The sequence below is a fragment of the Taudactylus pleione genome, unplaced genomic scaffold (assembly GCF_031769625.1).
Source record: "Taudactylus pleione unplaced genomic scaffold, aTauple2 ptg001314l, whole genome shotgun sequence".
Classification (NCBI taxonomy): Eukaryota; Metazoa; Chordata; class Amphibia; order Anura; family Myobatrachidae; genus Taudactylus; species Taudactylus pleione.
Window position 1 is genome coordinate 1859637 of NW_028285714.1, and position 24727 is coordinate 1884363.

At 40.3% G+C, this 24727-nt stretch overlaps 1 long non-coding RNA gene across 2 annotated transcripts; it reads left to right on the top strand.

Annotated features, from left to right (window-relative positions):
* Positions 1–1600: 1600 nt before the first annotated feature.
* Positions 1601–11766, top strand: LOC148443201 (uncharacterized). Of its 2 annotated transcripts, XR_015875718.1 has the most exons (5): positions 1601–1628; positions 2091–2205; positions 4541–4696; positions 9552–9599; positions 11532–11766. It is a non-coding gene; the product is annotated as an uncharacterized LOC148443201 (long non-coding RNA). The 2 variants fall into 2 exon arrangements; XR_015875717.1 differs by lacking the exons at positions 1601–1628; positions 2091–2205 and having other exon boundaries at positions 4506–4696.
* Positions 11767–24727: the final 12961 nt, after the last annotated feature.

Consider the following 24727-nt stretch of genomic DNA (forward strand, 5'->3'; position numbering starts at 1 on the left):
ATGGCCTACAAACGTGGACCTAACCTTAAACAATTATTAATGAGACCTACTGTGTATCCTAGAGAAGTCAAAACTATACCTGAGCTTATGAAGCAGAAACCTTGCTGTTATTCCTGTTGGAACTGTATTGCATGTGCGTCTATGTTAACTGGACCGATGTTTTCCCATCCCAACACTGGTAGGAAGATCCACATTAAATATAAATTACACTGCGTGATCAACTTCATAATTTATTATCTTACTTGTCCTTGTGGATTATATTATGTGGTCCTTACATCAAGAAAATTTAGAGATAGAATGGCCAATCATAGGATATCCATCCGCTCAGCCCTTTCTACTGGACATACAGATAAACCGGTTGCCAGACATTTCCTGCTACAAGGCCATCAAGTGGCGAATCTCAAGTGTCGGCTAATTGACTGGATACCACCATCTGCCCTTGGGGGTGATAGGATCTCAGCCTTAAAGAAGTGAGAAAGTTTTTGGATCCATACGTTGGACGCAGTAGCTCCACGAGGACTTAATGAGAATAATCCTCTTAATGTGTTCCTTTAAACTTAAACGCTGACGTGGGTTTGATTCACACTTGGTGGTTGGTGGCAATTACCTTGGTCATGTGGTTTGAGATCTATGGTGATGGATGAAATATACTATTATCTCTTCCAGTTTGGTGTTTTTTGGATAATTATTGGATTTCACATCGCTTGTATGTACCTACCATTATATATGGTACTGTTGGAATTTTTGACCCTTCCCTGTTTGGTCTGTGTTTAGTCTGTGTTTTCTGTATGTATATTTTTTGTCTATTATCACACCTGGATATGGTACCTGCATCAGCACTGTATATAGGGTATTCGCACCACTTATTTCTGCATGTGTAGAATTTTTAAATAGCATTTTACTACTATGTTCTGTTTGCATAGGTTTTCTTGACTTATACCCTTGGGAATACATAGAGGTGCACACATGGGTAAGCACACTCTTTATTGGATAGATTTTTAAACACCTTATTTATATTTATATATATATATATATATATATATATATATATATATATATATATATATATATTTATGTGTGCATGCAACCTTTGTAATTCTTTTATTATTGATAATTTTTATAAATGATTATTATGCACTATTTTTATTATTGATTATTATTTTTTATTTCTTTCCCTCTGTGTTTCTCTATTTGTTTGTCGATTCATAACATTGATTTGAATCTATCACTGCATTTATGCAGGCTCTAATAATCAATTTTTTACACTGTTGTGCCTGTAAGAGTTATATGCTGAAACTTTTTCCACAGAGCAACATTCCCACGGTGTCCCACTATTTGAGGAACTCTGTTCATGAACAGTTAATAACATCGCGTAGACTGCTTCAATTGTGTACCATGTTTCCATGGTGACCTGCTGAATGCAGTAAGTTTGACGGGGATGTTTTGTGTTCCGGCCTGGCTGGGATCATGTGACTTGGTGTTTCTCTGTGACCACTTCCGCCAGGATGGGTATTTGAGCAGCCCACTGGAGAGCTATTGTTTGTATGCGCACGCGTGCAGCTCACTGTCCCGGAGCTCTGCCGTCTACCGGAGCATTGGTAGCTTAGTGTGGTGTATTCACGGACCTGGTAAGCGCTTATTTGGTATGTTATATGCTTGTGGCCAGTATAATACTGCTATCTAAGATTGACCTTTAGCCATCCTTAAGCTAACTTAGACCACTGAGTGCCTTTTTATTGTATGACATGTATCAACATGGCTATAGAACAGGTCCTGCATATTGTGCTTATACCAATGATATTTTATTACATAGGTACCCTTGATGTATGCCAACTGGGACATATGTGCAGTGTAGCTCTGATCAGACATGAGGCTATGATATATGAAGTTGTTTGTCATATTAACCTGGTAAGCGCTGCCTGTCTTTCCATGTGCCTGTTTTTATAGTAGGGTACTATTGTGAGAGGTTGATTATGAATCTATTGCAGGCTATTATGATTAGGGGACATTTCCATTTGTATGACATGTATTTTTATAGCACAGTTTCTTATACTAGAAGATGTTAATTTCATTGATATGTCATTGCATAGGTATCTGTGGTGCATACATATTGGGACCATTGTGGAGTAAAGCCCAACTGTGCAGTTGATTGAAACATGTGAAGTCCTAGATCACTTATAGCCTCCTCCATTGAAATATTACTTGGTATGTATGGATGTATATTTATATTCAATGACTCTGTATCTTTAGTACATATTTGGTTTTCTATGGATTGAATATGGAGCCTGAGAGACTGTGTCACTGTGTCTTATATTTTCTGTTGCTCTATTGGTATTATGATACCTTTTAGTATGTGTACTGATTATGTTCTCTTGTGTTTTTTTGTATTTTCATCTTTAGATGTAATATGAATTATATACACATGGTGCATTTATGCATTGTTTGCTGGTCTTGAAAAAGGTTCCCATCGGAATCGAAACTTCGACAATTATTTATGTGGCAACTTTTTTTCTGATTAAACTATATCACCTTAGAATTGAACAAAGACTTTTAATTGACTTACTGGAGAGTGCTCCTATCCAGGTGACTGGAGATTGTGTAGATATATATATATATATATATATATATATATATATATACCTACTAGAAAAATACCCCTATGTGTGGTGTGCACAGATGGAAAAAGCAGGCGGCACACCTTGGATTTGATACAAAAGTGTATTCAGTAAGCAATTAATACATGATCAACATTTCAAGTTCGTGGTGAACCTTTTCTTCAAGGGTGGTCCATGAGTGTGGAAACATCATGATAAAAAGGAATTGAGTAGGGAAATATTAATTCAGTGTCTACACAAATGATATGGGAGTGGGTGAAAACTTTTTAGGGTATGTCACCAGTATGGCGGCCATCTTGAAGTCAGCCATCTTGGATGCAACTTATTCATAATAAACCAAAGGTGTTCTTCATTTTAATGTATCTTTATTCATTCTTGAGTTTTAACATAAAGTTTATAGGATATGTTGAAAAATGCTGTTCACCATTTAGCAGTGTTAAGGTGTTGCTGTTAACGTTCCATCAATGAAGAATGGTCCTAAAAAACCGGGTACCCCACAAACCACACCATACCAACTGTTTTGCCAAGGCTACAACCCTACAGGCATCCAGACCCTCACTGGATGTATACTGTATATAAATATAAATGATATATTTATATATAAAAAGGTTTGCGTTTGTATATTTTTAAATAATGGACCCAAGTCAAGTCAACTGTTCACTCCACCCACTCCCATGCCCGTCATACTTACCTTGATCTGTTCTCAGTCCTCTTTAGTCCCATAGCTATGGCTGTGATGCTCGCCATGGATTTGAGTGGGATAAATATAAAGTCATTGTCCTTATTATTTGTTTATTTTTTTATATGCCTGTTAGTTCTGTTTTTCTGGGTACACACTAGACGATAAGTTGCAGATCAGAGTGACATATCCTGTATGTCTATTGTGTACCCATGATATGTGCGCTCTCCTGGGTCACTAGCGCCATCGCCCTTTGGCCATACTGCAGGGCCGACATGGGATGTCGGTAACGATGCTCTGTTGCAGAATTCAGCATGACACATACCTCCCTTCTGTTACACCTGGCATCGGCAAGTGTGTATGAACTTGCCACATGCCGGATACCAGCGTTGACAATGTCGTGCTGGGTACACATCGCTGAGTGTGTACTCAGCATAAGAGAAGAGAAAAACAAACTGAATGAAATCATCAATTTCACTGCAGTTTTCTCTTCTATAAATAAGGAGAAAAGAAAATTTTTATTTTCTCCAGCTGAAATGGAGAAAGGAGGTTTTGATGTTTACTAAATAGAGCCCTATGCATTCTACTCTTTGTCAGATTTTTTGGTAATTTATTTATAGGTATATGCACCCAATGCTGGCATATTGTTTTTCTTGCTAATTTTAAATGCACATTTTTAGAGGTTTTGTTTTATTTACTCATATGCATCCAAATCAACATCAATCTCAAGAACTGTCAGCTTTAATAAATGTTTATATGTATGGTGCCAGATGACTCTGCTTTGTCAGATATAATTTTATTTTTATGAGAGTTTCAACCTTATAAATAACTTGAGATGGAACTCACTGTGTGTCAGCAAAATATTTCCAAGTTCCAATCACAGCAGTCTATTATTTATCTAATGTCTTACTTGTGTTACTCACCCAGACTGATATTGTATACCTATTTCATATCATTATTTGCTAAGTGCTTTCATATACATTTGCCATATAAACACAGTGTTTAAGGATATAAAATAATTGGCATGAGCTGTTGTCTAAGAAACACCCATCTTTAAGGAAATAATTAAAATTTAATATGAAGCACATGTCTGTCATCTATGTCCTGGTTTTTCAGTCTTGTAAAACCAAATTTGTTTTGAACATGATATATTAGTGTGTCACAAACAGAGCTGTCTATATAAAAGGAACTAGTTCTAAGCATCCCCACAAACGACCAGGACTCTCCCAATCTTGCTTTGACTCAGAGACCGGAGACCAAAAACCAACCATGTCTGGAGTTAAAGGAGGACAGAAATCCCAGTGCAAAGACCCCTGCCAGAAGCAAAGTATTTGCCAAGATCCATGCCAGAAGCAAACTGTGTGCCAGGATCCATGCCAGAAGCAAAATATCTGCCAAGACCGTAAGTAATATGTGGGTCTTACTGTGATCATTAAATAATTATTTATAATTTTGTCTAGCATAATAGACACCATTTGCCGACTACTTTCTCCATATAACACATTCTAGAACAATCGGTCATGTGAAATCAAGTTGGTAAGATATTTTAACTGGCACATTACAGTTGTGTTTCAGCATAAATTCCACACGTAAATTACTGAAAGAGGTATAGTCTATGGATGATACCGTATAGCAGCTGTGCAGGACAGGAGAGAGCAGAGAACGCCTGGATATAACATTACAACATTACAAAAATTATATATATGTGTGTGTGTGTTTGTGTGTGTACATGAAAAATACCCTTATCCTGCACCGAAATTAGAAGAAATTAAGAAATGGCCTATATATCTGCAGGTGGTGGTTGTTCATACACACTGAATAACAATCTGTCATCTGGCTGCGGGTCCCGCTGGCCGGGGGGCATGTCGCGCTGACTGCCTGTACATACAGCACGATGCCCAAATACTGTATATCTGCAAATATATTGGTTATTGGCTGTGCAGCAGAGCCGAAGCGATATGTCTGTGAACGACGTCGTTCACAGACATATTGGTGGTACACACTGACCAACGCACACAAGATATATTGGCTGATCAATTGATCGGCCAATATATCTGCCAGTGTGTATCCAGCATTACTCTCTACTAAAAATTAAAAGAATTTAAGTTTGCCATCTGTGTTCTAATCTTGAACATCTAAAACCAATATAAACACCCAATGTGCTGAAGGCCTAAGGCAACCATACACAGATCAGTATAAAATAGTTAATTTTTAGAATTTAGTAAAAAAACAGTTTCAATGAATACAGTGTTCCACAGTTAGCTGTAAGATTTCCACTCTTGGAGCCATGATCTTTCACCCTTATTTTAATGATACCATTGTTTTCAATTGCATGTCCTCATAGTGGATCTCACGGTTTCTTTACCCTATGTGTTTTTTCTCCTTATGAGACTTCATCATGGGTTAATCTTAAAATAGGTACATAATTGATAAATTAAGACATGGAGTAAAACTATTTATCCGTCAGGTAGAAAAAAATTCAATAAAATATCAGGGAAAAAAACAGACATCATTTCTGTGTATTTCCATGAAAGTGGATACACCTGAATACAACTTAAAGTCTGTGCACAAATCTGAAAGAGGTATAGTCTATAGATGAGACCGTATAGCAGATGTGCAGGGCAGGAGAGGACAGAGAATGCCTGGATATAACATTACAAAAATACAGAGAGAATATAAAGTGCTGTTAGGGTCTAATATATGTTCAAATGATTTGGTTAAAATAACCATTAAACCAAAATAAATCTAATGAGTTCATATGAAACATACATAAATTTTTGCTGAATAATATTGATCAAAGTCCAACTTGCCCAGGTCCCGCCAGACAGGGAATCACAGGAGTGAAAACATATTCTGTGGCACTCATGGGATTAACATCACTGGTAGATACCGGTGTAACCACACCTCACACTGAGAGGAATCCTTATCAGTTCAACGTTTAAATTAAATTTTTTAATAAAAATTACATGTTAATCTTATAAGGATTCCTCTCGGTGAGAGGTGTGGTTACATCGGCATCTACCAGTCATGTTAGTCCCATGAGTGCCACAGAATATTTTTTCTCAGTGTATGTATGTGTGTCAAACAAAGATAAGGAGGAGGTTCTCCATAGGGCATAAATGTGTTTATTCAGTCACATGATAGTTAAAAAAAAACAGTTAAAAGCCAGCAAGGTGAACTCGTACCAGATAGCAAACTGTTATGGCTAGTTACCACATGAAGTATTGCAATCAAATCCAGGCAAACTTCATTATTTATTTATTTATTTTATTAACAGTTTCTTATATAGCGCAGCATATTCTGTTGCGCTTTACAATTGTAAGCATTAATAGAACAAGACTGGGTAATAACAGACAGATATATAGGTAGGAAGGCCCTGCTCGCAAGCTTACAATCTATAGGGAAACAGGCATTGATACACAAGGATAGGTGCTATATATTGCATTTTAGTCCAGCCAGAATGCACAGTTTCTTGATTGGCTGCATGATCCAGTCACACAGGAATGTTGACCAAATGTCATGAGGATGTGAGAGAAAGATGATGTGTGAGATTGTGTTTGGACTGTAAAAGGGGATGTAATTAGATATGGAAGCTATGAAGGTTATGTGAAAGGTTCTGGAATCTGATAAGCTTGCCTGAAGAGGTGAGTTTTCAGGGAACGCTTAAAGGATTGGAGACTAGAGGAAAGTCTTATTGTGCGAGGTAGGTCATTCCATAGAGTGGGTACAGCGCGAAGAAAGTCCTGTAACCGTGAATGGGAGCAAGTAATGCATGGGGATGAGAGATGCAGATCTTGTGCTGAGCGGAGAGGTCGGGTTGGGAGATATTTTGAGATGAGTGAAGAGATGTATGTTGGTGTGGTTTGGTTAATAGCCTTATGTGTAAGTGAAAGTATTTTGTATTGAATACAGTAGAAAATCGGCAACCAATGGAGGGACTGACAGAGCGGGGCAGCAGAAGAAGAATGTTTCACAAGGAAGATAAGCCTTGCAGCTGCATTCATAATGGATTTTAATGGTGATAGCCTGTTTTTGGGAAGACCAGTAAGGAGGCTATTGCAATAGTCAATGCGGGAAATAATAAGTGCATGGATTAGAGTTTTTGCAGTGTCTTGTGTGAGATATGGTCGAATTTTGAATATGTTTTTTAAATGTATGTAACATGATTTTGAGACAGATTGAATATGGGAAACAAAGGACAGTTCAGAGTCAAGGATGACACCTAGGCAGCAAGCTTGTGGGGCGGGGTGGATGGTCGAGGTATCAACAGTGATAGAGAGATCAGGTTGGTAACTGTTATTGGCCGGCAGAAATATAATTCATTTTGTTTTAGAAATATTAAGTTTCAGGTGGCGAGATGACATCCAAGATGAAATGGCAGAAAGACATTCAGTGACACGGACCAATACAGATGGAGATAAATCTGGAGAGGATAGGTAGATTTGAGTATCATCCGCATACAGATGGTACTGAAATCCAAAAGAGCTGATTAGTTTGCCAAGAGAGGTGGTATAGATTGAGAATAGCAGAGGACCTAAGACAGAGCCTTGCGGTACTCCAACTGATAGAGGTAGCGAAGAGGAGGCAGAATCAGAAAAACGAACAGTAAAAGAGCGATCAGATAGGTAGGAAGAAAACCAAGAAAGAGCTGTGTCCTTAAGACCTAGGGATTGCAGTGTTTGTATGAGAAGAGAGTGGTCAACAGTGTCAAAAGCAGCAGAGAGATCTAGAAGAATTAGGAGTGAGCAATGGCCTTTAGCCTTGGCAGTGACAAGATCATTTACTACCTTAGTCAATGCTGTCTCTGAGGAGTGTTGGGAACGAAAGCCGGACTAAAGAGGGTCCAATAAATTGTGTGAGTTAAGAAAGTGTGTGAGGTGGGTGTAGACAAGTCTCTCAAGTAGCTTGGAGGAGCATGGGAGCTTGGAGATAGGACGGTAATTTGAGAGAGTATTAGGGTCAGAATTTAGTTTTTTCAGAATGGGAGTAATCACTGCGTGCTTGAACAGTGATGGAAAGTTGCCAGTAGAGAGAGATTACAGATTTTAGTTAGGGCTGGGAAAAGCACAGGAGACAGAGCTTTACTGATTTGTGAGAGTATAGGATCTAGAGGAGAGGTAATAGAGTAAGAGGATGAGAAGGGTATAGCTACTTCATCCTCGTTTGTGAGATTAAATGAAGAGAAGGTGCCAGAGGGTTCAGGTAGGGAATTGAGCAGGTCACTAGCTGAGGAAGAGTCTACCATTTCATTTCGGATCCTATCAATCTTGTCCCTAAAATAGGAAGCAAGATCTTGTGCACAGATAGTAGCAGGTGGTTTGGCTGATGGAGGGGTAAGAAGCAGTTTAAATGTATTAAAAAAGTAACTTGGGATTAGAAGCTTGAGCAGAGATTACAGATTGGAAATATGTTTGTTTGGCAGTGTCCAGAGCAGTACGATAAGAGTTGTAGATAGTCTTATATGTGAGGAAGTCACTTGGAGTATGAGACTTTCGCCACTGACGTTCAACTTTACGTGAGAGTTTTTGTAGATGCCTTGTTAAGCTAGAATGCCACGGTTGACGTCTAACTCTACGTGGTGTGTGATGGGTAGCTGGAGCTACTTCATCGAGGGCTTTTTCTAGAATCTGGTTTAGGTGTGATGCAGCAGTCTCAGGAGAAGTGAATGTAGAAATTGGTGAAAGTTGTTGTAGAGAGGTAGATAGTTGTTGAAGGTTAATGGCATTAATATTTCTACGGGTTTTAGGTTTAGGTTTGGTTTATTTCAATGATGTTGATGTAATGGAGGAGAGTGTGCAGGTGATAAGGTTGTGATCTGAGAAAGGGAAAGGAGCATTAGTGAAATCAGAAACTGAGCATAGTCTGGTGAATACAAGATCAAGACAGTGGCCACCCTGATGAGTAGAGAAGTCAGTCCATTGGGAGAGGCCAAGAGAGGATGTTAAAGAGAGTAGTTAGGAGGCAGGAGGAGATTGTGGACTGTTAATGGGGATATTGAAATCACCCATAATGATGGTGGAGATGTCTGAGGATAGAAAGTGAGGGAGCTAGGCAGAAAACTGTTCCAGAAATTGTTACAGTGTTATGGACTACCATGGCAAATTCAGTACATTATATAGTAAGCAGAGTGACTTTGCAAGGCCTATCTGAGCTCTTTTTGAGTTGTTTATCTTGTAAAGAAAAAAAATTCTAAGTGAGATTTATACCTTAATGTCTGTTCAACTCATATTGAAATATATGTTTATTGTATCTTTCAGCTTGCAAGCCTGCACAACAGTGTCAGGGCTCTGGAGGTTATCAGAAAGGTAAAGTCAATTTAAACACTTTATAGCTGAAGTACCCAGTGTTGTCTGGGTTTAAATCTTCAGGTTAATAAGTTAGGCATTCCAGACCAATTGCCACCCTTCGGTAAAATTTTCATCCAAATACATTCAGTGGAAGGCCCAGAACAGGCTCCCTGGATCAAAGTTCTGACCAGCATACTCCAACAGGAGGTCCTACTTGGACCTAATCTCAAGTTAATAAGTTAGGCATCCCAGACCCAGTGCCAGGCATCCCAGACCAATTGCCACCCCTCTCTAAAGTTTTCATCCAAAGGGAACACCCAGAGCAGACTCCCTGGGTCAAAGTTCTGCCCAGCATACACCAACAAGAGGTCTGACTGGGACCCTAACCCCCCCTAAAACTTATCCAGGATCCAACGGGATCACCTTACATTGGTTTCACATAAGTGGAAGGCCCAGAACAGGCTCCCTGGGTCAACGTTCTGCCCAGTGTACACCAATGGGAGGTCAGACTGGGACCCTAACCCCTGTAAAACCTGGCCAGGACCCAACTAGACCACCTGGCGTTGGTTTCACCCAATCAGTGCAGGGGTGTCAGAATGCATAACCTGACAGACATACAAACAAACAGACCAATGAATTTGATATATAAGCTAAAGGCAACATATGTTTTTGTCTTTTATCCTTTTATTAATGTCTACATATTAAAAATTTAATAAGGTAGTATATACATGGTTCCAGTGCAATTTCCTTAAATAGTGAACAATGTTATAATAATTTAATAAACTAATAATAAACTGTTATACAAGGATATAATAATTAGAAATATTTGGAAAATCGTTAAGATTTTCCCAATTGACAAACATAGGCCATTACCCAATTAGCCCCAATATACAGTATTTTTTTTGGTGGAAAACAGGGATTCTAAGGTTATGGGATTCTATGATTTACAATACTTGCCACAGAGATGTTCTAGACTATTAGGAGTTTTTTTTTACTAAAATAGTTTTACATTTGTTTTTAAATACATTTTTTGACCTAATAATGTCATAAAAAAACAACAATTTCTAAAGCATTTTTGGAAAACATTCATCAGTTCAGCAGTTAAAATCCTGTTAGAAACAATTGGATAGATTTTGTTTACTTACAACGGTACTACTGCACATGCCACCATATGATGATATACAATTTAATCCTAACCTGAGTAACCTGAGGGTTACTTAGATGTCGGATGCTCACGCAGTGTCAGGGAAACCGTGAGTCTTTTTACTTGACGTCTACGGCTGCTTTTGCATATTTAGCACAGCCGTTGCAAACAAAGACGCAGCGACTGTGCTTGTCTGTAAATCTCTGAATCAGGTCCAAAAAGAAAATAAAATTTAAATATACTGTTGCTATCTTTATAGACATATGATGCGTACAGTACCTACCAACATCAGAGGTGTTGGTAGAGGGCTGGGGTGTCACTGCCGCACACCTGGGGAATAGTCACACACCCTGTTGGTTGTTTCTTAAAGACAATTCACATTTTAGTAATGCTGGACACTGTGGACTGGAGACACAAACCACCTACGAATTGGGGTTTTGTCCCACAGTCCCTAATCAAGGAACTGTGAAACAAACCTCAAAAAGTGGGACTGTCCCACTGAAAGCAGTACTGTTGTTGTAAGTTATGCATTATATACATTTTGGTCCATTCTACAAGCTAGCAGCAAGAACTGGCAGTTTTATACTGTGCCTGCTGTGATCATCAGAAAGCAGTTTCTAATTCACGCTTGCCGTGAATTACATATTCCTGAGTTTCCATACATATTATTAACTTAGGTTGCAAACTAGTAGCATGGATAGGCAGGGTTGTCCTGTATAGCAGTAATCATCAGAAATCCATTTATTATTCATGTTTCCCTCCTGAATTATCACAAACATTTTTAATATTTTTACTTTGCTTGATAGATCCCTGTGACCCCTGTGCTCCCGACCCCTGCCAGGCCCAGGGAAAACATTACTGAAAGGATGGATTGCACCTCTAAAGCCAATGAAGGAAGCAAAACATTACTGAAAGAATACAAATAATATCTGACTCCACTGGAGGAAGCAATCATTGCTAATATATATATATATATATATATATATATATATATATATATATATGTAATCTCTTCATACTTTGGATTCAAATAAAATATGACTAATGCATATGTATATGTATTTTTGTCTTTGTCATTTTATACTTACTGAATGGTAAACTTTCATGACTGGAGAACTGGTTTAACTTCTAAAGGATGTAATTATCACATAAATTATATGGCTGAATGATTGCCAGTCTAACAAAATAAACTGGAAGTATACTATTCAGATTCCAACATAAACCTCAGCATATCTACATATCTACATAATAAAGTTTTGGGTGAAGGTTTTAGTTGTAGTGATGGATTAAGCCTGGGCAGTGCAGCTCTACGGAGATAGTTATTTGTACTTATTTCATTATGTGTTTGTTCTAAAAGAGCAAAGATTTGGGGAATGGGTATAAAGATGTACAATCATTTCTAGTACATATACGTGAAAGCTTTTGTACATTTTACTGGTAAGGTAGCATCATATAATTGTACTCTACATATATGATAATCCACATTATCATGTAATATGAAATATGTATAATCTAATCTAATTGAGATTTTGCAAATAAAATTATATAGATATCTCCTAAAGCAGGGGTTCCAAACAACGGTCCTCAAGGCACACTAACAGTCCAGATTTTAAGGATAGCCATACTTGAGCACAGGTGACTTAATTAGTAGCTCAGTTATTTTGATTTAACCGTCTGTGCTTTAGCATGGATATCACTAAAACCAGGACTGTTGGTGTGCCTTGAGGACCGAGGTTGGGAATCACTGTTCTAAAGGCTGTATCTAATAAATAATGTATAATAATAATAATAATAATAATAATAATAATAATAATAATAAAATGAATAATAATAATAATAATAATAATCTTTTAGCTGCAAAAGCCCAAAATGAAATTGCTATTCAAGCACAATAGCCAAGATGGGAAAGATAAAATAACTACCAGACAGCCTTAACAATAGTCATTCATTGGGCAGGTAAGTTCACAAATATCACCTATTATGCCAGGTGATGGTAAAAGTGGCATACACTGTTCCAGAAAAACCCAACAAAAACATATAATGAGCCATTTGTCATATCAACTATGTCAGGTGATCTCTTCATGGCAGTCACTGTGCCAGAAGTCCTCCACATGGCATCAGAGTTGGCAAGGACTAGTTGGCTTTAGTGGAAAAATGAATGTAATGATAACCGTGTGGGGGTTGGTTTTATACAGTCTATAAATAATCTGAAAAATATGTCAAATAGTTATATAATAAAAGATAGGAGTCACTGATATTCTAAAAATCATTAGTATTGTAACAAAAAAAAGAAAAGAAAAAGCATAATGTAAGCCATAGCAACAAGGAAAGTACCAAACAGCGTCAGTGGTACATTCACAAACAGCCAGTCACCAGCTAATGCCTGTGAGTATCATCATCATCAATCATCATCAATCATCATCATGATCATCATCATCAATCATCATCATCATCATCAGTTATCTGACCATGCCTCTGAACACCTGCAAATAATATGACATTCTCAGGTGTACATGGTATGCCTCTGTGTCCTGGTCTGTATGTGTTGAATAATGTGCGTACACTCACTTACTGGATTCTGTCTTTGTTAGAAAATCCATTCCTTTTCCTATTCCACCTCTCCAAGTACAAACTAGCATAAGTGCCAGAGCCATGTATACTGTATCTGCCCATTTTCTTAGCATTCCGGGAGAGCAGGCAAGTAGACCCCCAGCACTCCATATGTCACTTACTGTATGACTGATGATAATGTCACACATAGATCACCCATACCATTCACAAATACAGTAATTCTCACCGCCCCTCCACTCCACCATTTTTACCTTGCTTTAGTGTCCAGTGGAGGAGGGCTTTCTACACTTTCTTACTGCAGCTCATCCATGTGGAGGGGAGGAAACTGTACCCATAACCTGGACCAGTGACTACTTTAGATTATATTAGTGGCACTCTATGCATCCTCCTTCTGCCCACATAGAGCTATGAGTGTGAGTGGCTGTGAGAAGCAGCCCTCTGACTCTCTCCTCTTCCAAACACCAAAGCATGATAAAGATAAAAGATTAAAGATAAAGGGGGGAAGAGCAATGTAAGCCCAGCAAAGACAGCTGGTTACTTAAAGCCCTGCTTTAATGTTCTATGAGAGAGAAAGCTAAATAAAGGGTGAAATTGGGATGTGATATAGAGACATAATTTGTGCCTAAGTGCAAACATAAAATGTGACTCTTTGCTATCTATAAAGAGTTATCTGCAAATGTGAATATATGCAACAGGAATGTGACATGAGGTGTGGCTTCCCTGTGAGTAGTAGTAGTAGTATGTTATGTCTGTTATGACTATGTTCTGGCATGATATCTGGCAATATGAATTCCCACCACCAGGGGTCGCCAGGCCTTATTATTATGTGCTGCAGTTCTGGATCCTACCAGAGTAGCTCCTCTTCGATATATGTTCTGTGTCCAGGTGTCTTGTAAGTTATGACTCAATTATCAGCATGGATCCCACTGGAGACCTGGCTATTTAGTCTGCCTGAGCCCAGCATTCATTGCTGGGTCATTAATGTCTCCTGTATGTTTTTGTTCATATTGATTCTGTGTTCTATGCCTGCCAAGCAAATGAACCTCTGCCATCCATCAGGTTATCATTATGCTGTTTGTTATCATTGTTTCTTGACCTGTGCTCCTGTTGCTGCTGTGTTTTGTGCCTGCTAAGCAAAGGACCTTCTGCTGTTTACCAGATTTTTCTCCTGCTGTTTGTTTCTGGACTCTGTTTGCTTTTGCTATTTTTATAGCAAGACTCCTGTGTAACCTGCATTCCTAGTTTCCAGTAACTTGTATTTCCAAGTATACCTGCTTTATCAAGCTAACCTGCATTCCCTTGTCATTGTATCATCCCTCAATAAACATCATTCCAAATTTACTATTACCTTCTGTGACTTGTGGTAGAGCTGCACCCAGGGGGTTCATGACAAATACACAATTCAACACATTGTAGTAAACTAATTAAGGAGCATATTTACTAATGTTCAATTTTAATTTTTAAGTGATTTAACATTCCTTTTTCATTTGATTGGCATTCGATTTTGCATTTGGATATTTACTAAAGACAAAATCGAATGTCAAATCGAACATAAAACCAAATCCCACTCAAATCCCACTTCAAATCGAACATCGGAAAAACATAGACCAACATACAAATCCCACATTTACAAAGATTCGATTTGAAAAGGAACACCAAATTGAACTTAAAAAACAAACTTCAAATTCCCAAATTAATAGACCTGTTTCATGCTTGCGATTTTAGTATGAGCAGTTATGAATAACACAGATGCTGTACAGATCAGTGAGATCAGTGCATGCATCTCTGTAAGAAGCTTGTTCAGTGTTCATGTAAGTGTTGTTCCCCCCTAAAATCACAACCAGCCTTGGACTTTTCAGAGCCAGTCCTTGTTTTGTAAATATGTTGGACAAAATACGTAGAAGTCCCCTGTATTCAGCACAACCAGCACTGGGCTCAGTGAGCAGGTTCTGGTTTCAAAGGGGACAAAATGAGTAGGTGTCCCCTGTATTTTCCATAACCAGCATTGATCTCTTTCTAGCGGGGGTGTAATGCCACAACCGGGTCCCCCAGCCAATGCATTACACCTGACCAAGGAACTTCTGATGTTTACCAGATTTTTCTCCTGTTGTTTTTACCTAGACTCTGTTCGCTTCTGCTATTTTTATATCAAGACACCTGTGTAACCTGCATTCCTAGTTTCCAGTCAGGGCCGTAACTAGGGTAGTGCGACCAGTGCCATGGCACAGGGCACCGCAGAGCAGGGGGTACTAATTGGGCCTGTCAATTTTCCTGTTTATTATCATTCTCACTTGTAGCTTCCTCTTCTTTTATCCCCAGCATCTCCCAGCTGCCCCAGTAGTACCCCTATCTCTTCCCTGTCCCTTCCCTATGAGACCATGGATCTTTTTCAGGTGCACTATCTTATGTCCCTATTTAAAAAATGGGGGGGCGCCAATGCTCTCTCTGGCACAGGGCACCAAAAAGTCTAGTTACAGCTCTATTTCCAGTACCCTGCATTTCCAAGTATACCTGTTTTATCAAGCTTACCTGTATTCCCCTGCCATTGTATCACCCCTCAATAAACATCATTCCAAATTTACTATTACATTCTGTGACTCTTGGTAGAGCTGCACCCAGTGGGTTCATGACAAATACTGTACACAATTCATACACATTGTAGTAAACTAAGGGGCATATTTACTAATGTGCATTGTATTTTTAAGTGATTTAACAATCAATTTTAATTTGATTGGCATTCGACTTTGCATTTGGATATTTACTAAAGGCAAAATCGAATCTCAAATCGAACATAAAACGGAATCCCACTCAAATCCCCCTTCAAATCGAACATCGGAAAAACATAGATCAGTGAGATCAATGCCTGCATCTCTGTTAGAAGCTTGTTCAGTGTTAAGTTTTTGAAAAAAATTAAGGGTTGTCCCCTCCCTAAAATAACAACCAGCCTCAGACTTTTCAGAGCCAGTCCTGGTTTTGTAAATATCAGGGACAAAAGGCATAGAGGTCCCCTGTATTTAGCATAACCAGCACTGGACTCAGTGAGCCAGTCCTGGTTTTGGAAATACAGGGGACAAAATGAGTAGGTGTCCCCTGTATTTTCCATAACCAGCACCGATCTCTTTCTAGCTGGGGTGTAATGCCACAGCCAGGGGAATCCTTTCACCGGGTCCCCTGGCCAATGCATTACACCTGACCACTAGTCAGCCCAGGCCGGGGATCCCTGTGGAGGTGGGAACCCCCCAATGTGCAGGCTTATCCCCAGCTCACCTGGCCAGTGGTTGCTGGGTTGATTGTGTCTAGTGTGTGTAAAAAAATATATCCCCAGCATGCTGGTACCTGGAGAACCACAAGTACCAGCATGCAAGGTATTAAGGGCCCTATGGTACCTCCAATTCACCTGTAAAAGAAATATTAAAATAAAGACAACAATCGCACACTGTGAATGTATAATTTTACTACACACATATACACTTACACTTACTCACCTATAATCACTGGACACGTCCTCTTGTCCATGTAGACATCTATGTCTTATAAATACAAAAAAGCGAGAAGTCCCGACCCACGAACTTAAGTGCTGTCCTCAAAGGATTGTAATTCCCAAATGACAGTTGAGCCACCTTATTTAGAAATGCCTGGGCTGAGTGTTCATTGGCCGGGAGAGGTGAGCCTCCACCTCTCTCAGCCAAAGAATGGTTCCCACCATTAATTTCAATAGTAAGAACCACAAGGTAACATTTAGCAACTGGTGCCGCTTCAGCACAAGATTGACAATTATTTTGGTTTGTCTATTGCAACATGGACCATTCCACTACTTGCCAATTACCTGCCATGTTGTTTTTACAGAGGAGCATGAGGTCCCAGTGGGACTTAGTGAATATGATTGTAAGGAAAAAGGTATTGGATAAATAGTTCAGTCAAGTCAATACTTTATCTGTTGGACTAGATGTGCTTATTTGTTATTTCAGAGAAGACAAAAGGCAAGCAGGAAAGGCGATCTCCAACACTAGACCCATCTTGTACAAAATTCAGGTGGAAGGAGAAGTTTGGCAATGTCATATTGATTAAATCATTGCAGTTGAATTCAATATGACCTCTGACCTTCCTAGCATGAATTACAATCTATAGACCTGATATCTAAGGACTAGCATTGCTGCTGGAAGAAACCCAAGGAAAAAATTGTAGAGACTACTTGATGTTTATTAATGTACGTATTCCTAAGCCACATTTAAAACTAACAGTAATAGGAGGAAATAATGTTTAAAGAAAACACTCCTTTGGCTGCACTAAGAAATATTATGTTGAATGTACCTTTTCAAAAAATGTCATGATTTGGCCAACTTTTGAAATAAAGTATGGGGATTGTGTTGGATAATTAGATTTCAATGTGTGTGGTGTCAAAGTCAAATATCAAAACTGAATGAAGTACAATAAAATACGATACTTTCTGTACATTATTCTAAATATTATTTTGATTATAGGTGCAGTTTCCTATTTCTATTGAATTTGTATAACTGTATAATGATGCCTAGACTTATTTCAATCAGCATTTGATATCTATTGTATATATAAATACTGCATATCTTCTGTACCTATAACTGTAATATTCTAGATGGAATGTTTCCAGACCCATTTATTAGTAGTTAAGCAATGTAATTTCATGCCTCTGAAAATCAATCCTCCCCTCAGCCATGATATGGTAAAACAAAGGAAATCCAGCATGGGATACTCATCGGCATGGGCTCTCAGGCTTTATGAAGATCCAGCCACTCACACAAAGGATAAGATCCTGACCTAACCAACGACAGATCCGTGCCTGTACCCAATGATTTTATTCCATAAGGACTATTTGAATGTTAACCTTTTAATTGTACTGCAGTGACCTTTGGAAGTCAGTGCATTCGGAACTGAAGCCTTGTGTTTGTGCCAACCATGCATGTGCATTGTATGGGTGGTACTCTTTGTATTTCTTTGTGCAAATAAATCTCTTGGACTTTGAAACTCCAAGTAAGCTGATCGGACCTTACACTTATTTTACTTTAATAATTGGGGGCTCGTGAAAAGGTCTCTCATGCCTCTACTCATATACACACAGATTTTGGAGTATCAACAAATGGTGGAAAGATGCATCACTAAAAGGTAAGAACAATTTGATCTTAATCCTAAACCATCTGTGGTGATACACTGAATTCCTGCTTTGTGGGTTGAGAAGATGCAGAGAGAAGAATCTTGGAAGAATAAGGTAAAATAAATTAAATTGCATAGTCTGTGTAGATATTTGCTGTGTTTTAAAATAACTTTCTGCCTCATAGTTATGTTGCCATTAGACTTAAACATTTTAGTCAAAATTGCATACAGTAGCTCAGTGTTCTAATATTCACCATTTACTGTTTCTGTGCAAAATACTGAGCCAGCCACACAGACTATAGAGTCAGTGGTAATCTCAGAGACTGCCTCATAGTTTTGTTTTTATCTCAGTCAGTACATGTTTAATAGAAAAATCTGAATTGAAGGTACCAACAAAAGGAATTGTGTTATCAAAACTGTAGGCTTGATGGGTGTATGGCGTTCAAACCACTATATAAATAGGAAATTGTCTTTGGTGAAGATAAATAAAATTTTTGGTATATGGAAATGCCTACAGCAAGTGACGATATAGATAGGGTAAAACAGTGTTATGGTCTGCTAAAAGAGAGGTGAAAGTATCGCTATTCAGGAGCGGCATTTAATAAGTGCAGTGTTATAGTAATCATATAGTCAATAGCACAACAGCAAATTTCAGGAGATGAGAGAGCCTATACCACCTCTAATTTAGAGACTTGGCACCATTTGGACTTGGAAAGTCGGGTGTGGTGGGGCTTCACTGATGAGCAGCTTGGGATGTGTCTGTATTGTATATTAATACCTACCCTGCAGGTCGGTATTAATATACCTACCTGCAGGGGTGGATTGGGCCACCGGGACACCGGACCAGTTCCCACTGGGCCGGTCCCTGTGTAGCTGCCCTTCATTGACTCCTGCTCTGCTCCGCTTTCCACTGCCATGATCGGAGCTGATCATACAGCGTTACTGTGTGACTGTCTAGTTAATGAAAAATGGCCGCCAGGGGAGCTGCTGCATATGCCCACCCGCAGCTCCTCCCATAAGCCTTTGCGGAGCTGTCAGTCACCACTGATGGCCCCACCTTCAGCCCATCCGCGGCCTGCCTCCATCACCCTCTACCTTTGCAGCCTTCACTGCACGACTGGATGCACAACAGCACCCTGCAGCCCTGCACAGTCAGTGGCAGTGAACACAGAAGTCAAGGAGAAGCAAGAGCCAGCGCCGGCCCACCAGTTCTGACTGTGTCACAGTAGTGTGACAGTCAGTAAGTATTGTAAACTTTGATAAATCTGCCTACCTGCATGCCTAGTGTCAACGGAGAGTTGGCAAGGGGCTAAAAATGGGGGTGAGAGGCTGAGGAGTTGAAAATTGTGATGAGGTGACAAGGGTGGTGATGCAGTGCTGAGGGCCTGGGGGAATCAATGTTTGTGTTATTTATTTTTTCCCTGTGAGAGGAATAATTGAATCAATGTGTTTTATTTTTTCATGTGTAGGCCAATGTGTGTGCATTTCCCTTATGGGGGCTGTGTGTTTTTTTTTCCCCGTGTGGGGATAATTTTGTTTCTTGTCGGGGGCCAATGTGTTTTATTTTTTCCTGTGGGGGCAATTGTGTTTGTTTTTCTATTGAGGCCAATGTGTGTGTTTGTTTTCCTGTTGGGGCCAGTGGGCTCAGGGCCCGATTCAGATCCGCTCGCACGGAGCTGCTCAGCTGCTAATATATGCATAGGAAGCGATCGCACAGCCAGGCAAGAGGCCAGCAACTATGTCTTAACGAGAGACGGCAGAGCATTCGAATGCCAGTCTAAAGACGCCTCCTTCCCTTCACACCACATGTCATCTTCAGGAAGTGTATGCTTTATCAGTAACATCGAGAGCCATCGGAGCTGCTCGCAGCCCTTGAGGTCGACCCTACCCAGCCACAAGCACTGCGATCACTGCAGGCTGAAATACAACCAGGTGATGTGTACAATGACACTTCCATGTTAATTATGCACACCCATGAAACGCTGTTAGAACTAGGGGTGAGCGGGTTCGGATTTCTGAAATCCGAACCCACCCGAGCCCCCCCGATCCGAGGCCGATCCGAGTCAGGCTCGACTTTTCCCGCCTGACTCGGATCTGAAATTGAGGCACAACGTCATCATCCCGCCTTCCGGGTCTCGCGGGTTTTGGATCCTATATAAGGTACCCGCGTCTGCGCCATTTTCTCACTCGGCTGTGGACAGTGAAGAAGGAGGGTGGGAGTTAGGGCTGGCTTGGCTGTGTAGTGTAGTGCAGAGTAGTGTTGTGCTGTGCTGTGGTGCGCTGTGCTTCTGTTGTCCATAGGGGCTGTGTCCACTACTTCAAAGTCCATAGGGGCTGGCTGTGTTGTGCTGTGCTGCTGTTGTCCAAAGGGGCTGTGTCCACTACTTCAAAGTCCAAAGGGGCTGGCTGGACTGTGTTGTGCAGTCAGTTGTCCATAGGGGCTGTGTCCACTCCAAAGTCCTGTGCAGTGTCCCTGTCCTAAAGGGGTGTTGTAGTGTTGTCCAGGGGGTGCTCTGACCATCAGGGGTGCTCCCCCCAAGTGCTAAAAAAAATATATTTTTTCTGTGTTTGTGAATTGTGTGCGCAGTAGCCGCACGTGCATCAACATAGTAGTGCCAAGCGTGCGCCTGTGTCATAAGTAAAGGGCCGGCTGGCTTGACTGTTAAAGGGTGCTGTAACCCCCAAAGTACACTCCAAACCAAATAAAAAAATATTTTCTGTGTTTGTGAATTGTGTGCACTGTGGCTGCACGTGCATCAACAAAGGAGCAGCGCCAAGCGTGCGCCTGTGTCCCATAAGTAAAGAGCCGGCTGGCTCATTTCTTAAAGGGTGGTGTAACCCACAAAGTGCACTACTCTCCAGCAAAAATAAAAAAATATTTTCTGTGTTTGTGTGCGCCTTAGCCGCACGTAAATATCAATATAACATAAATGGAGGACCAAACTTTCTCCGATAAAAATAAAATAGGGAAAGATCAAGAACCACTTCCTCCTAGTGCTGTTGCTGCTGCTGGGAGTTGTTCATCATCCCAGAGAGGAAGTAGGAACACCACTACTTTTACTAAACAATTGACCCTCCAACAGTCCCTAGTGATGAGGATGAAGTACGACAGCAGTCATCCTGAAGCAAAACGTATAACTGAGGCCTTGACTGCTATGTTGGTGTTAGACGTGCATCCGGTATCCGCCATTAGTGCAGTGGGATTTAGACAATCGATGGAGGTAGTGTGTCCCCGGTTCCAAATCCCGTCTAGATTCCACCTGCATCCTCAAAGCAGCAGCGACAAGCGTGCGTCTGTCTGTTAAAGGGTGGTGTAACCCTCAAAGTGCGCTCCACAAACAATAAAAAAATTATTTTTTTTTCTGTCTTTGTGAATTGTGTGGGCTGTAGCCGCACTTGCATCCTCAAAGCAGCAGCGACAAGCGTGCGTCTGTCTGTTAAAGGGTGTTGTAACCCTCGAAGTGCTACAAAAAATAAAAAACAATTTTTTTATGTGTTTGTGACTTGTGTGCGATGTAGCTGCACGTGCATCAACACAGTAGCAGCGCCAAGCGTGCGCCTGTGTCATAAGTCAAGGGCCGGTTTGGACATCTGGTCCGGACTGGAGGACGTGCCAACAATTTCTGACGAGTCTACTGTCACTGCATATGATACTGTCCTCAAAGCAGCAGCGACAAGCGTGCGTCTGTCTGTTAAAGGGTGGTGTAACCCTCAAAGTGCGCTCCACAAACAATAAAAAAAATCTTCTTTTTTTTTCTGTCTTTGTGAAATATGTGGGCTGTAGCCGCACCTGCATCCTTAAAGCAGCAGCGACAAGCGTGCGTCTGTCTGTTAAAGGGTGGTGACACCCTCAAAGTGTGCTCCTCAAACAATAAAAATATTCTTCTTTTTTTTCTGTCTTTGTGAAATGTGTGGGCTGTAGCCGCACCTGCATCCTTAAAGCAGCAGCGACAAGCGTGCGTCTGTCTGTTAAAGGGTGGTGTAACCCTCAAAGTGTGCTCCACAAACAATAAAAAAATTCTTCTTTTTTTTTCTGTCTTTGTGAAATGGTGGGCTGTAGCCGCACCTGCATCCTTAAAGCAGCAGCGACAAGCGTGCGTCTGTCTGTTAAAGGGTGGTGACACCCTCAAAGTGTGCTCCACAAACAATAAAAAAATTCTTCTTTTTTTTCCTGTCTTTGTGAATTGTGTGGGCTGTAGCCACACCTGTATCCTCAAAGCAGCAGCGACAAGCGTGCGTCTGTCTGTTAAAGGATTACATCCGTGACAGCATCCAAGTAGGCATGTCAGACAGTCCGTACATGTACTGGCAGGAAAAAGAGGCAATTTGGAGGCCCCTGTACAAACTGGCTCTATTTTACCTGAGTTGCCCCCCCTCCAGTGTGCACTCCGAAAGAGTGTTTAGTGCAGCCGGGAACCTTGTCAGCAAAAGGCGTATGAGGTTGCTTCCACAAAATGTGGAGAAGATGATGTTCATAAAAATGAATTATCAACTTTTCCAGGGAGACCAGCCTCCAGAACGTCCAGAGGGACCTGTGGTGGTGGATTCCAGCGGGGACGAATTTATACTCTGTGAGGATGAGGATGTACACAACACTGAAAAGGGTGAGGAATCGGTGAATGAGGAGGATGAGGATGACATCTTGCCTCCGTAGAGCCAGTTTGTGCAGGGCCAGATTAATTGCCAGCTTGTTTTGTGGGGGCCCAAACGAACCAATCATTTCAGCCACAATCATGTGGCAGACCCTGGCGCTGAAATGATTGGTTTGTTAAAGTGTGCATGTCCTGTTTACACAACATATGGGTGGGTGGGAGGGCCCAAGGACAATTCCATCTTGCACCTCTTTTTTTTCTTTGCATTATGTACTGTTTGGGGCCTAGTTTTTCAAACTGCCATCCTGTCTGCCACTGCAGTGTCACTCCTAGATGGGCCACGTGTTTGTGCCGCCCACTCGTGTCGCTTAGCATAGTCATCCATCTACCTCGGTGCAACCTTTTGGACATAAAAACACTATTGTGAGGTGTGTCGGTGTTCAGAATAAACTGGAAATGAGTGGAAATTAAGGTTTTTGAGGTTAATAATAGCATAGGAGCAGAAAAATCAACACATTCTGTGATTTTAGCTGTTTTTATGCTTTTTTTAATAAAAATACAGATCCAAAACACAAAACCCAGAACCCAAAACACCTAAGGGTGGTTTTGGCAAAACCAATCCAGATCCAAAACACAAAGAAAGATCCAGATCCAAAACACAAAACACGAAAAGTGGCCGGTGCACACCCCTAATATATATATATATATATATATATATATATATATATATATATATATAAAGAAATTGAGAAATCGCACACACTTATGGCAAAGTAGATCGGGTGTTGCAATCACATATCTTGAAATATAAATGGTAAGCTCCAACAGACGCAAGCAAGAGACCAGCACACCACCATAATAATGAAAAAAGTCTATTAGTAGAATAGCATTATAACAGCGTCATCTTCAGGTAAGAAAAACATCCATATGTCACATATCTAGTAGAGACATGTATACTTAACAGCAGTCCTGTGACATCATGCACTGTTCAAAGAGTGCCCCTGGTCCGACAGCCCTTTTCGGTGTAAACCACCTTCATCAAGAACATGTATATATATATATATATATATATATATATCAAACAGATAGGCAGCACTGGGTAAATAAAGCCCCAACTCACAGCTGGGTATAGAAATACAATGTTTTGAGACTTCTTTATTGTCTCGTCATCAGCCCTTACCAGTGGACACAGTGACCAGCCAGTGACCAGGCACTTTCTTAATGCCAGTCTCGATCTTGAGACATTAAGATTTATTTTGATAGATCATATCCCTGAGTCGATCGCAGAGGTGATAGAGCAGGAAAACTGCTGCGCTGTGAAGCATGATGGATACATAAATTGGGGACTTTATCCCCATGAGGATTGATTGAAAACATGGGTCTCCATTGCTTTGTTTGAGTGACATATTGAGATAATATGAGATTTTGCAGCTAGTCTGTGTTTTGTTTTTGTGTCATTTTTTTATAATGGAGTAACTTTGTTTAGATATATATTAGAATTTATCATCATTTATATAGTGATATTTTGCCCTATGTTACTGTTGCCATGCTGTAAGATCACATGATGTTCACGTTGTTTTGTATACAGGATGGCTGCTATGGCTGCGGGCATTGGTGAGTGATGTCATTGTGATGCGACTACCTGTTTTTCCGTGATCCAGTAGTGCACGAGATGATGGTGGAGGGTATTTAAGGTCAGTGTATGTTGTATG